The sequence below is a fragment of the Protopterus annectens genome, chromosome 17.part0 (assembly GCF_019279795.1).
Source record: "Protopterus annectens isolate FY-2018-M chromosome 17.part0, PAN1.0, whole genome shotgun sequence".
Lineage (NCBI taxonomy): Eukaryota > Metazoa > Chordata > Ceratodontiformes > Protopteridae > Protopterus > Protopterus annectens.
Window position 1 is genome coordinate 752,714,785 of NC_056751.1, and position 14,712 is coordinate 752,729,496.

Consider the following 14,712-nt stretch of genomic DNA (forward strand, 5'->3'; position numbering starts at 1 on the left):
ATTTCTAGTTATGTAAAACTAATTTAAAAAGCCAGCTAGGTAATAACTACATTTACTTATATCATGGTACCATCTCTAGTTATGTAAAACTGATTTATAAAACCAGCTAGGTAATAACTACATTTATTTATATCACAGTACCATCTCTAGTTATGTAAAACTAATTTCAAAAGCCAGGTAGGTATAACTACATTTATTTATATCATGGTACTATCTCTAGTTATGTAAAACTAATTTAAAAAGCCAGCTAGGTAAAAACTACATTTATTTATATCATGGTACCATCTCTAGTTATGTAAAACTAATTTAAAAAGCCAGCTAGGTAATAACTACATTTACTTATATCATGGTACCATCTCTAGTTATGTAAAACTAATTTAAAAAGCAAGCTAGGTAATAACTACATTTATTTATATCACGGTACCATCTCTAGTTATGTAAAACTAATTTATAAAGCCAGCTAGGTAATAACTACATTTATTTATATCACAGTACCATCTCTAGTTATGTAAAACTAATTTAAAAGGCCAGCTAGATAATAACTACATTTATTTATATCTTGGTACCATCTCTAGTTATGTAAAACTAATTTAAAAAGCCAGCAAGGTAATAACTACATTTACTTATATCATGGTACAATCTCTAGTTATGTAAAACGAATTTAAAAAGCCAGCTAGGTAATAACTACATTTATTTATATCACGGTACCATCTCTAGTTATGTAAAACTAATTTATAAAGCCAGCTAGGTAATAACTACATTTATTTATATCATGGTACTATCTCTAGTTATGTAAAACTAATTTAAAAAGCCAGCTAGGTAATAACTACATTTATTTATATCATGGTAGCATCTCTAGTTATGTAAAATTAATTTAAAAAGCCAGCTAGGTAATAACTACATTTACTTATATCATGGTACCATCTCTAGTTATGTAAAACTAATTTAAAAAGACAGCTATGTAATAACTACAATTATTTATATCATGGTACCATCTCTAGTTATGTAAAACTAATTTAAAAAGCCAGCTAGGTAATAATTACATCATGGTACCATCTCTAGTTATGTAAAACTAATTTAAAAAGCCAGCTAGGTAATAACTACATTTATTTATATCATGGTACCATCAATAGTTATGTAAAACTAATTGAAAAAGCCAGCTAGGTAATAACTACATTTACTTATATCATGGTACCATCTCTAGTTATGTAGAACTAATCTAAAAAGCCAGCTAGGTAATAACTACACTTATTTATATCATGGTACCATCAATAGTTATGTAAAACTAATTTAAAAAGCCAGCTAGGTAATAACTACATTTATTTATATCATGGTGCCATCGCTAGTTATGTAAAACTAATTTATAAAGCCAGCTAGGTAATAACTACATTTACTTATATCATGGTACCATCTCTAGTTATGTAGAACTAATTTAAAAAGCCAGCTAGGTAATAACTACATTTATTTATATCATGGTACCATCTCTAGTTATGTAAAACTAATTTAGAAAGCCAGCTAGGTAATAACTATATTTATTTATATCATGGTACCATCTCTAGTTATGTAAAACTAATTTAAAAAGCCAGCTAGGTAATAACTGCATTTATTTATATCATGGTACCATCTGTAGTTATGTAAAACTAATTTAAAAAGCCAGCTAGGTAATAACTACATTTATTTATATCATGGTACCATCAATAGTTATGTATAACTAATTTAAAAAGTCAGCTAGGTAATAACTACATTTACTTATATCTTGGTACCATCTCTAGTTATGTAAAACTAATTTAAAAAGCCAGCTAGGTAATAACTACATTTACTTGTATCATGGTACCATCTCTAGTTATGTAAAACTAATTTAAAAAGCCAGCTAGGTAATAACTACATTTATTTATATCATGGTACCATCTCTAGTTATGTAAAACTAATTTAAAAAGCCAGCTAGGTAATAACTACATTTATTTATATCATGGTACCATCTCTAGTTATGTAAAACTAATTTAAAAGCCAGCTAGGTAATAACTACATTTACTTATATCATGGTACCATCTCTAGTTATGTAAAACTAATTTAAAAACCAGCTAGGTAATAACTACATTTATTTATATCACGGTACCATCGCTAGTTATGTAAAACTAATTTAAAAAGCCAGCTAGGTAATAACTACATTTATTTATATCACGGTACCATCTCTAGTTATGTAAAACTAATTTAAAAAGCCAGCTAGGTAATAACTACATTTATTTATATCATGGTACTATCTCTAGTTATGTAAAACTAATTTAAAAAGCCAGCTAGGTAATAACTACATTTACTTATATCATGGTACCATCTCTAGTTATGTAAAACTCATTTAAAAAGACAGCTAGGTAATAACTACATTTATTTATATCATGGTACCATCCCTAGTTATGTAAAACTAATTTCAAAAGCCAGCTAGGTAATAACTATATTTATTTATATCATGGCACCATCAATAGTTATGTAAAACTAATTTAAAAAGCCAGCTAGGTAATAACTAAATTTATTTATATCATGGTACCATCAATAGTTATGTAAAACTAATTTAAAAAGCCAGCTAGGTAATAACTACATTTACTTATATCATGGTACCATCTCTAGTTATGTAGAACAAATTTAAAAAGCCAGCTAGGTAATACCTACACTTATTTATATCACGGTACCATCAATAGTTATGTAAAACTAATTTAAAAAGCCAGCTAGGTAATAACTACATTTATTTATATCATGGTGCCATCGCTAGTTATGTAAAACTAATTTATAAAGCCAGTTAGGTAATAACTACATTTACTTATATCATGGTACCATCTTTAGTTATGTAGAACTAATTTAAAAAGCCAGCTAGGTAATAACTACATTTATTTATATCATGGTACTATCTCTAGTTATGTAAAACTAATTTAAAAAGCCAGCTAGGTAATAACTGTATTTATTTATATCATGGTACCATCTCTAGTTATGTAAAACTAATTTAAAAAGCCAGCTAGGTAATAACTACATTTATTTATATCATGGTACCATCTCTAGTTATGTAAAACTAATTTAAAAAGCCAGCTAGGTAATAACCACATTTATTTATATCATGGTACCATCAATAGTTATGTGAAACTAATTTAAAAAGCCAGCTAGGTAATAACTACATTTACTTTTATCATGGTACCATCTCTAGTTATGTAAAACTAATTTAAAAAGCCAGCTAGGTAATAACTACATTTACTTATATCATGGTACCATCTCTAGTTATGTAAAACTAATTTAAAAAGCCAGCTAGGTAATAACTACATTTATTTATATCATGGTACCATCTCTAGTTCTGTAAAACTAATTTAAAAAGCCAGCTAGGTAATAACTACATTTATTTATATCATGGTACCATCTCTAGTTATGTAAAACTAATTTAAAAAGCCAGCTAGGTAATAACTACATTTACTTATATCATGGTACCATCTCTAGTTATGTAAAACTAATTTAAAAAGCCAGCTAGGTAATAATTACATTTATTTATATCACGGTACCATCTCTAGTTATGTAAAACTAATTTATAAAGCCAGCTAGGTAATAACTACATTTATTTATATCACGGTACCATCTCTAGTTATGTAAAACTAATTTAAAAAGCCAGCTAGGTAATAACTATATTTATTTATATCATGGTACTATCTCTAGTTATGTAAAACTAATTTAAAAAGCCAGCTAGGTAATAACTACATTTATTTATATCATGGCACCATCTCTAGTTATGTAAAACTAATTTAAAAAGCCAGCTAGGTAATAACTATACTTATTTATATCATGGTCCCACCTCTAGTTATGTAAAACTAATTTAAAAAGCCAGCTAGGTAAGAACTACATTTACTTATATCATGCTACCATCTCTAGTTATGTAAAACTAATATAAAAAGCCAGCTAGGTAATTACATTTACTTATGTCATGGTACCATCTCTTGTTATGTAAAACTAATTTAAAATGCCAGCTAGGTAATAACTACATTTATTTATATCATGGTACCATCTCTAGTTATATAAAACTAATTTAAAAAGCCAGCTATGTAATAACTACATTTCCTTATATCATGGTACCATCTATAGTTATGTAAAACTATTTTAAAAAGCCAGCTAGGTAATAACTACATTTATTTATATCATGGTACCATCTCTAGTCATGTAAAACTAATTTAAAAAGCCAACTAGGTAATAACTACATTTATTTATATCATCGTACCATCTCTAGTTATGTAAAACTAATTTAAAAAGCCAGCTAGGTAATAACTACATTTACTTATATCATGGTACCATCTCTAGTTATGTAAAACTAATTTAAAAAGCCAGCTAGGTAATAACTACATTTATTTATATCATGGTACCATCTCTAGTTATGTAAAACTAATTTAAAAAGCCAGCTAGGTAATAACTGCATTCATTTATATCATGGTACCATTTCTAGTTACGTAAAACTAATTTAAAAAGCCAGCTAGGTAATAACTACATTTAGTTATATCATGGTACCATCTCTAGTTATGTAAAAGTAATTTAACAAGCCAGCTAGGTAATAACTACATTTATTTATATCATGGTACCATCTCTACATTTATTTATATCATGGTGCCATCTCTAGTTATGTAAAACTAATTTAAAAAGCCAGCTAGGTAATAACTACATTTACTTATATCATGGTACCATCTCTAGTTATGTAAAACTAATATAAAAAGCCAGCTAAGTAATTACATTTACTTATATCATGGTACCATCTCTAGTTATGTAAAACTAATTTAAAAGGCCAGCTAGGTAATAACTACATTTACTTATATCATGGTACCATCTCTAGTTATGTAAAACTAATTTAAAAAGCTAGATAGGTAATAACTACATTTACTTATATCATGGTACCATCTCTAGTTATGTAAAACTAATTTAAAAAGCCAGCTAGGAAATAACTACATTTACTTATATCATGGTACCATCTCTAGTTATGTAAAACTAATTTAAAAAGCCAGCTAGGTAATATCTACTTTTATTTATATCATGGTACCATCTCTAGTTATGTAAAACTAATTTAAAAAGCCAGCTAGGTAATAACTACATTTATTTATATCATGGTACCATCTCTAGTTATGTAAAACTAATTTAAAAAGCCAGATAGGTAATAACTACATTTACTTATATCATGGTACCATCTCTAGTTATGTAAAACTAATATAAAAAGCCAGCTAGGTAATTACATTTACTTATATCATGGTACCATCTCTAGTTATGTAAAACTAATTTAAAAAGCCAGCTAGGTAATTACATTTACTTATATCATGGTACCATCTCTAGTTATGTAAAACTAATTTAAAAAGCCAGCTAGGTAATTTACTTATATCATGGTACCATATCTAGTTATGTAAAACTAATTTAAAAAGCCAGCTAGGTAATAACTACAATTACTTATATCATGGTACCATCTCTAGTTATGTAAAACTAGTTTAAAAAGCCAGCTAGGTAATAACTACATTTATTTATATCATGGTACCATCTCTAGTTATGTAAAACTAATTTAAAAACCCAGCTAGGTAATAACTACATTTATTTATATCATGGTACCATCTCTAGTTATGTAAAACTAATTTAAAAACCCAGCTAGGTAATAACTATATTTATTTATATCATGGTGCCATCAATAGTTATGTAAAACTAATTTAAAAAGCCAGGTAGATAATATCTACTTTTATTTATATCATGGTACCATCAATAGTTATGTAGAACTAATTAAAAAGCCAGCTAGGTAATAACTACATTTATTTGTATCATGGTACAGTCTCTAGTTATGTAAAACTAGTTTAAAAAGCCAGCTAGGTAATAACTACATTTACTTATATCATAGTACCATCTCTAGTTATGTAAAACTAATTTAAATAGCCAGCTAGGTAATAACTACATTTATTTATATCATGGTACCATCTCTAGTTATGTAAAACTAATTTAAAAAGCCAGCTAGGTAATAACTACATTTATTGATATCATGGTGCCATCTCTAGTTATGTAAAACTAATTTAAAAAGCCAGCTAGGTAATAACTACATTTATTTATATCGTGGTACCATCTCTAGTTATGTAAAACTAATATAAAAAGCCAGCTAGGTAATTACATTTGCTTATATCATGGTACCATCTCTAGTTATGTAAAACTAATTTAAAAGGCCAGCTAGGTAAAAACTACATTTATTTATATCATGGTACCATCTCTAGTTATGTAAAACTAATTTGAAAAGCCAGCTAGGTAATAACTACATTTACTTATATCATGGTACCATCTCTAGTTATGTAAAACTAATTTAAAAAGCCAGCTAGGTAATAACTACATTTATTTATATCATGGTACCATCTCTAGACATGTAAAACTAATTTAAAAAGCCAGCTAGGTAATAACTACATTTATTTATATCATGGTACCATCAATAGTTATGTAAAACTAATTTAAAAAGCCAGCTAGATAATAACTACATTTATTTATATCATGGTACCATCAATAGTTATGTAAAACTAATTTAAAAAGCCATCTAGGTAATAACTACATTTATTTATATCATGGTACCATCTCTAGTTATGTAAAACTAATTTAAAAAGCCAGCTAGATAATAACTACATTTACTTATATCATGGTACCATCTCTAGTTATGTAAAACTAATATAAAAAGCCAGCTAGGTAATTACATTTACTTATATCATGGTACCATCTCTAGTTACGTAAAACTAATTTAAAAGGCCAGCTAGGTAATAACTACATTTATTTATATCATGGTACCATCTCTAGTTATGTAAAACTAATTTAAAAAGCCAGCTAGTTAATAACTACATTTACTTATATCATGGTACCATCTCTAGTTATGTAAAACTAATTTAAAAAGCCAGCTAGGTAATAACTACATTTATTTATATCATGGTACCATCTCTAGATATGTAAAACTAATTTAAAAATCCAGCTAGGTAATAACTACATTTATTTATATCATGGTACCATCAATAGTTATGTAAAACTAATTTAAAAAGCCAGCTAGGTAATAACTACATTTATTTATATCGTGGTACCATCTCTAGTTATGTAAAACTAATATAAAAAGCCAGCTAGGTAATTACATTTACTTATATCATGGTACCATCTCTAGTTATGTAAAACTAATTTAAAAGGCCAGCTAGGTAATAACTACATTTATTTATATCATGGTACCATCTCTAGTTATGTAAAACTAATTTAAAAAGCCAGCTAGGTAATAACTATATTTATTTATATCATGGTACCATCAATAGTTATGTAAAACTAATTTAAAAAGCCAGGTAGGTAATATCTACTTTTATTTATATCATGGTACCATCAATAGTTATGTAAAACTAATTTAAAAAGCCAGCTAGGTAATAACTACATTTATTTATATCATGGTACAGTCTCTAGTTATGTAAAACTAGTTTAAAAAGCCAGCTAGGTAATAACTACATTTACTTATATCATAGTACCATCTCTAGTTATGTAAAACTAATTTAAAAAGCCAGCTAGGTAATAACTACATTTATTTATATCATGGTACCATCTCTAGTTATGTAAAACTAATTTAAAAAGCCAGCTAGGTAATAACTACATTTATTGATATCATGGTGCCATCTCTAGTTATGTAAAACTAATTTAAAAAGCCAGCTAGGTAATAACTACATTTATTTATATCATGGTACCATTTCTAGTTATGTAAAACTAATTTAAAAAGCCAGCTAGGTAATAACGACATTTACTTATATCATGGTACCATCTCTAGTTATGTAAAACTAATTTAAAAAGCCAGCTAGGTAATAACTACATGTATTTATATCACGGTACCATCTCTAGTTATGTAAAACTAATTTATAAAGCCAGCTAGGTAATAACTACATTTATTTATATCATGGTACCATCTCTAGTTATGTAAAACTAATTTAAATAGCCAGCTAGGAAATAACTACATTTATTTATATCATGGCACCATCTCTAGTTATGTAAAACTAATTTAAAAAGCCAGCTAGGTAATAACTACATTTATTTATATCATGGTAACATCTCTAGTTATGTAAAACTAATTTAAAAAGCCAGCTAGATAATAACTACATTTACTTATATCATGGTACCATCTCTAGTTATGTAAAACTAATATAAAAAGCCAGCTAGGTAATTACATTTACTTATATCATGGTACCATCTCTAGTTATGTAAAACTAATTTAAAAGGCCAGCTAGGTAATAACTACATTTATTTATATCATGGTACCATCTCTAGTTATGTAAAACTAATTTAAAAAGCCAGCTAGGTAATAACTATATTTACTTATATCATGGTACCATCTCTAGTTATGTAAAACTAATTTAAAAAGCCAGCTAGGTAATAACTACATTTATTTATATCATGGTACCATCTCTAGATATGTAAAACTAATTTAAAAAGCCAGCTAGGTAATAACTACATTTATTTATATCATGGTACCATCAATAGTTATGTAAAACTAATTTAAAAAGCCAGCTAGGTAATAACTACATTTATTTATATCATGGTACCATCAATAGTTATGTAAAAGTAATTTAAAAAGCCAGCTAGGTAATAACTACATTTATTTATATCATGGTACCATCTCTAGTTATGTAAAACTAATTTAAAAAGCCAGCTAGGTAATAACTACATTTACTTATATCATGGTACCATCTCTAGTTATGTAAAACTAATTTAAAAAGCCAGCTAGGTAATAACTACATTTATTTATATCATGGTACCATTTCTAGTTATGTAAAACTAATTTAAAAAGCCAGCTAGGTAATAACTACATTTATTTATATAATGGTGCCATCTCTAGTTATGTAAAACTAATTTAAAAAGCCAGCTAGGTAATAACTACATTTATTTATATCATGGTACCATTTCTAGTTATGTAAAACTAATTTAAAAAGCCAGCTAGGTAATAACTACATTTATTTATATCACGGTACCATCTCTAGTTATGTGAAACTAATTTATAAAGCCATCTAGGTAATAACTACATTTATTTATATCATGGTACCATCTCTAGTTATGTAAAACTAATTTAAAAAGCCAGCTAGGTAATAACTACATTTTTTATATCACGGTACTATCTCTTGTTATGTAAAACTAATTTTAAAAGCAAGCTAGGTAATAACTACATTTATTTATATCATGGCACCATCTCTAGTTATGTAAAACTAATTTAAAAAGCCAGCTAGGTAATAACTACATTTATTTATATCGTGGTACCATCTCTAGTTATGTAAAACTAATATAAAAAGCCAGCTAGATAATTACATTTACTTATATCATGGTACCATCTCTAGTTATGTAAAACTAATTTAAAAGGCCAGCTAGGTAAAAACTACATTTATTTATATCATGGTACCATCTCTAGTTATGTAAAACTAATTTAAAAAGCCAGCTAGGTAATAACTACATTTACTTATATCATGGTACCATCTCTAGTTATGTAAAACTAATTTAAAAAGCCAGCTAGGTAATAACTACATTTATTTATATCATGGTACCATCTCTAGACATGTAAAACTAATTTAAAAAGCCAGCTAGGTAATAACTACATTTATTTATATCATGGTACCATCAATAGTTATGTAAAACTAATTTAAAAAGCCAGCTAGATAATAACTACATTTATTTATATCATGGTACCATAAATAGTTATGTAAAACTAATTTAAAAAGCCATCTAGGTAATAACTACATTTATTTATATCATGGTACCATCTCTAGTTATGTAAAACTAATTTAAAAAGCCAGCTAGATAATAACTACATTTACTTATATCATGGTACCATCTCTAGTTATGTAAAACTAATATAAAAAGCCATCTAGGTAATTACATTTACTTATATCATGGTACCATCTCTAGTTATGTAAAACTAATTTAAAAGGTCAGCTAGGTAATAACTACATTTATTTATATCATGGTACCATCTCTAGTTATGTAAAACTAATTTAAAAAGCCAGCTAGTTAATAACTACATTTACTTATATCATGGTACCATCTCTAGTTAAGTAAAACTAATTTAAAAAGCCAGCTAGGTAATAACTACATTTATTTATATCATGGTACCATCTCTAGATATGTAAAACTAATTTAAAAAGCCAGCTAGGTAATAACTACATTTATTTATATCATGGTACCATCAATAGTTATGTAAAACTAATTTAAAAAGCCAGCTAGGTAATAACTACATTTATTTATATCATGGTACCATCAATAGTTATGTAAAACTAATTTAAAAACCAGCTAGGTAATAACTACATTTATTTATATCATGGTACCATCTCTAGTAATGTAAAACTAATTTAAAAGCCAGCTAGGTAATAACTACATTTACTTATATCATGGTACCATCTCTAGTTATGTAAAACTAATTTAAAAAGCCAGCTAGGTAATAACTACATTTATTTATATCATGGTACCATTTCTAGTTATGTAAAACTAATTTAAAAAGCCAGCTAGGTAATAACTAGATTTATTTATATCATGGTGCCATCTCTAGTTATGTAAAACTAATTTAAAAAGCCAGGTAATAACTACATTTATTTATATCATGGTACCATCTCTAGTTATGTAAAACTAATTTAAAAAGCCAGCTAGGTAATAACTACATTTACTTATATCATGGTACCATCTCTAGTTATGTAAAACTAATTTAAAAAGCTAGGTAATAACTACATTTATTTATATCACTGTACCATCTCTAGTTATGTAAAACTAATTTATAAAGCCAGCTAGGTAATAACTACATTTATTTATATCACTGTACCATCTCTAGTTATGTAAAACTAATTTAAAAGGCCAGCTAGGTAATAACTACATTTATTTATATCATGGTACTATCTCTAGTTATGTAAAACTAATTTGAAAAGCCAGCTAGGTAATAATTACATTTATTTATATCATCTTACCATCTCTAGTTATGTAAAACTAATTAAAAAAAACAGCTAGGTAATAACTACATTTATTTCTAACATGGTACCATCTCTAGTTATGTAAAACTAATATAAAAAGCCAGCTAGGTAATAACTACATTTACTTATATCATGGTACCATCTCTAGTTATGTAAAACTAATTTAAAAAGCCAGCTAGGTAATAACTACATGTATTTATATCTTGGTACCATCTCTAGTTATGTAAAACTAATTTATAAAGCCAGCTAGGTAATAACTACATTTATTTATATCATGGTACCATCTCTAGTTATGTAAAACTAATTTAAATAGCCAGCTAGGAAATAACTACATTTATTTATATCATGGCACCATCTCTAGTTATGTAAAACTAATTTAAAAAGCCAGCTAGGTAATAACTACATTTATTTATATCATGGTAACATCTCTAGTTATGTAAAACTAATTTAAAAAGCCAGCTAGATAATAACTACATTTACTTATATCATGGTACCATCTCTAGTTATGTAAAACTAATATAAAAAGCCAGCTAGGTAATTACATTTACTTATATCATGGTACCATCTCTAGTTATGTAAAACTAATTTAAAAGGCCAGCTAGGTAATAACTACATTTATTTATATCATGGTACCATCTCTAGTTATGTAAAACTAATTTAAAAAGCCAGCTAGGTAATAACTACATTTACTTATATCATGGTACCATCTCTAGTTATGTAAAACTAATTTAAAAAGCCAGCTAGGTAATAACTACATTTATTTATATCATGGTACCATCTCTAGATATGTAAAACTAATTTAAAAAGCCAGCTAGGTAATAACTACATTTATTTATATCATGGTACCATCAATAGTTATGTAAAACTAATTTAAAAAGCCAGCTAGGTAATAACTACATTTATTTATATCATGGTACCATCAATAGTTATGTAAAACTAATTTAAAAAGCCAGCTAGGTAATAACTACATTTATTTATATCATGGTACCATCTCTAGTTATGTAAAACTAATTTAAAAAGCCAGCTAGGTAATAACTACATTTACTTATATCATGGTACCATCTCTAGTTATGTAAAACTAATTTAAAAAGCCAGCTAGGTAATAACTACATTTATTTATATCATGGTACCATTTCTAGTTATGTAAAACTAATTTAAAAAGCCAGCTAGGTAATAACTAGATTTATTTATATAATGGTGCCATCTCTAGTTATGTAAAACTAATTTAAAAAGCCAGCTAGGTAATAACTACATTTATTTATATCATGGTACCATTTCTAGTTATGTAAAACTAATTTAAAAAGCCAGCTAGGTAATAACTACATTTATTTATATCACGGTACCATCTCTAGTTATGTGAAACTAATTTATAAAGCCATCTAGGTAATAACTACATTTATTTATATCATGGTACCATCTCTAGTTATGTAAAACTAATTTAAAAAGCCAGCTAGGTAATAACTACATTTTTTATATCACGGTACTATCTCTTGTTATGTAAAACTAATTTTAAAAGCAAGCTAGGTAATAACTACATTTATTTATATCATGGCACCATCTCTAGTTATGTAAAACTAATTTAAAAAGCCAGCTAGGTAATAACTACATTTATTTATATCGTGGTACCATCTCTAGTTATGTAAAACTAATATAAAAAGCCAGCTAGGTAATTACATTTACTTATATCATGGTACCATCTCTAGTTATGTAAAACTAATTTAAAAGGCCAGCTAGGTAAAAACTACATTTATTTATATCATGGTACCATCACTAGTTATGTAAAACTAATTTAAAAAGCCAGCTAGGTAATAACTACATTTACTTATATCATGGTACCATCTCTAGTTATGTAAAACTAATTTAAAAAGCCAGCTAGGTAATAACTACATTTATTTATATCATGGTACCATCTCTAGACATGTAAAACTAATTTAAAAAGCCAGCTAGGTAATAACTACATTTATTTATATCATGGTACCATCAATAGTTATGTAAAACTAATTTAAAAAGCCAGCTAGATAATAACTACATTTATTTATATCATGGTACCATCAATAGTTATGTAAAACTAATTTAAAAAGCCATCTAGGTAATAACTACATTTATTTATATCATGGTACCATCTCTAGTTATGTAAAACTAATTTAAAAAGCCAGCTAGATAATAACTACATTTACTTATATCATGGTACCATCTCTAGTTATGTAAAACTAATATAAAAAGCCAGCTAGGTAATTACATTTACTTATATCATGGTACCATCTCTAGTTATGTAAAACTAATTTAAAAGGTCAGCTAGGTAATAACTACATTTATTTATATCATGGTACCATCTCTAGTTATGTAAAACTAATTTAAAAAGCCAGCTAGTTAATAACTACATTTACTTATATCATGGTACCATCTCTAGTTATGTAAAACTAATTTAAAAAGCCAGCTAGGTAATAACTACATTTATTTATATCATGGTACCATCTCTAGATATGTAAAACTAATTTAAAAAGCCAGCTAGGTAATAACTACATTTATTTATATCATGGTACCATCAATAGTTATGTAAAACTAATTTAAAAAGCCAGCTAGGTAATAACTACATTTATTTATATCATGGTACCATCAATAGTTATGTAAAACTAATTTAAAAAGCCAGCTAGGTAATAACTACATTTATTTATATCATGGTACCATCTCTAGTAATGTAAAACTAATTTAAAAAGCCAGCTAGGTAATAACTACATTTACTTATATCATGGTACCATCTCTAGTTATGTAAAACTAATTTAAAAAGCCAGCTAGGTAATAACTACATTTATTTATATCATGGTACCATTTCTAGTTATGTAAAACTAATTTAAAAAGCCAGCTAGGTAATAACTAGATTTATTTATATCATGGTGCCATCTCTAGTTATGTAAAACTAATTTAAAAAGCCAGCTAGGTAATAACTACATTTATTTATATCATGGTACCATCTCTAGTTATGTAAAACTAATTTAAAAAGCCAGCTAGGTAATAACTACATTTACTTATATCATGGTACCATCTCTAGTTATGTAAAACTAATTTAAAAAGCCAGCTAGGTAATAACTACATTTATTTATATCACTGTACCATCTCTAGTTATGTAAAACTAATTTATAAAGCCAGCTAGGTAATAACTACATTTATTTATATCACTGTACCATCTCTAGTTATGTAAAACTAATTTAAAAGGCCAGCTAGGTAATAACTACATTTATTTATATCATGGTACTATCTCTAGTTATGTAAAACTAATTTGAAAAGCCAGCTAGGTAATAATTACATTTATTTATATCATCTTACCATCTCTAGTTATGTAAAACTAATTTAAAAAACCAGCTAGGTAATAACTACATTTATTTCTAACATGGTACCATCTCTAGTTATGTAAAACTAATATAAAAAGCCAGCTAGGTAATAACTACATTTACTTATATCATGGTACCATCTCTAGTTATGTAAAACTAATATAAAAAGCCAGCTAGGTAATTACATTTACTTATATCATGGTACCATCTCTAGTTATGTAAAACTAATTTAAAAACCAGCTAGGTAATAACTACATTTACTTATATCATGGTACCATCTCTAGTTATGTAAAACTAATTTAAAAAGCCAGCTAGGTAATAACTACATTTACTTATATCATGGTACCATCTCTAGTTATGTAAAACTAATTTAAAAAGCCAGCTAGGTAATAACTACATTTACTTATATC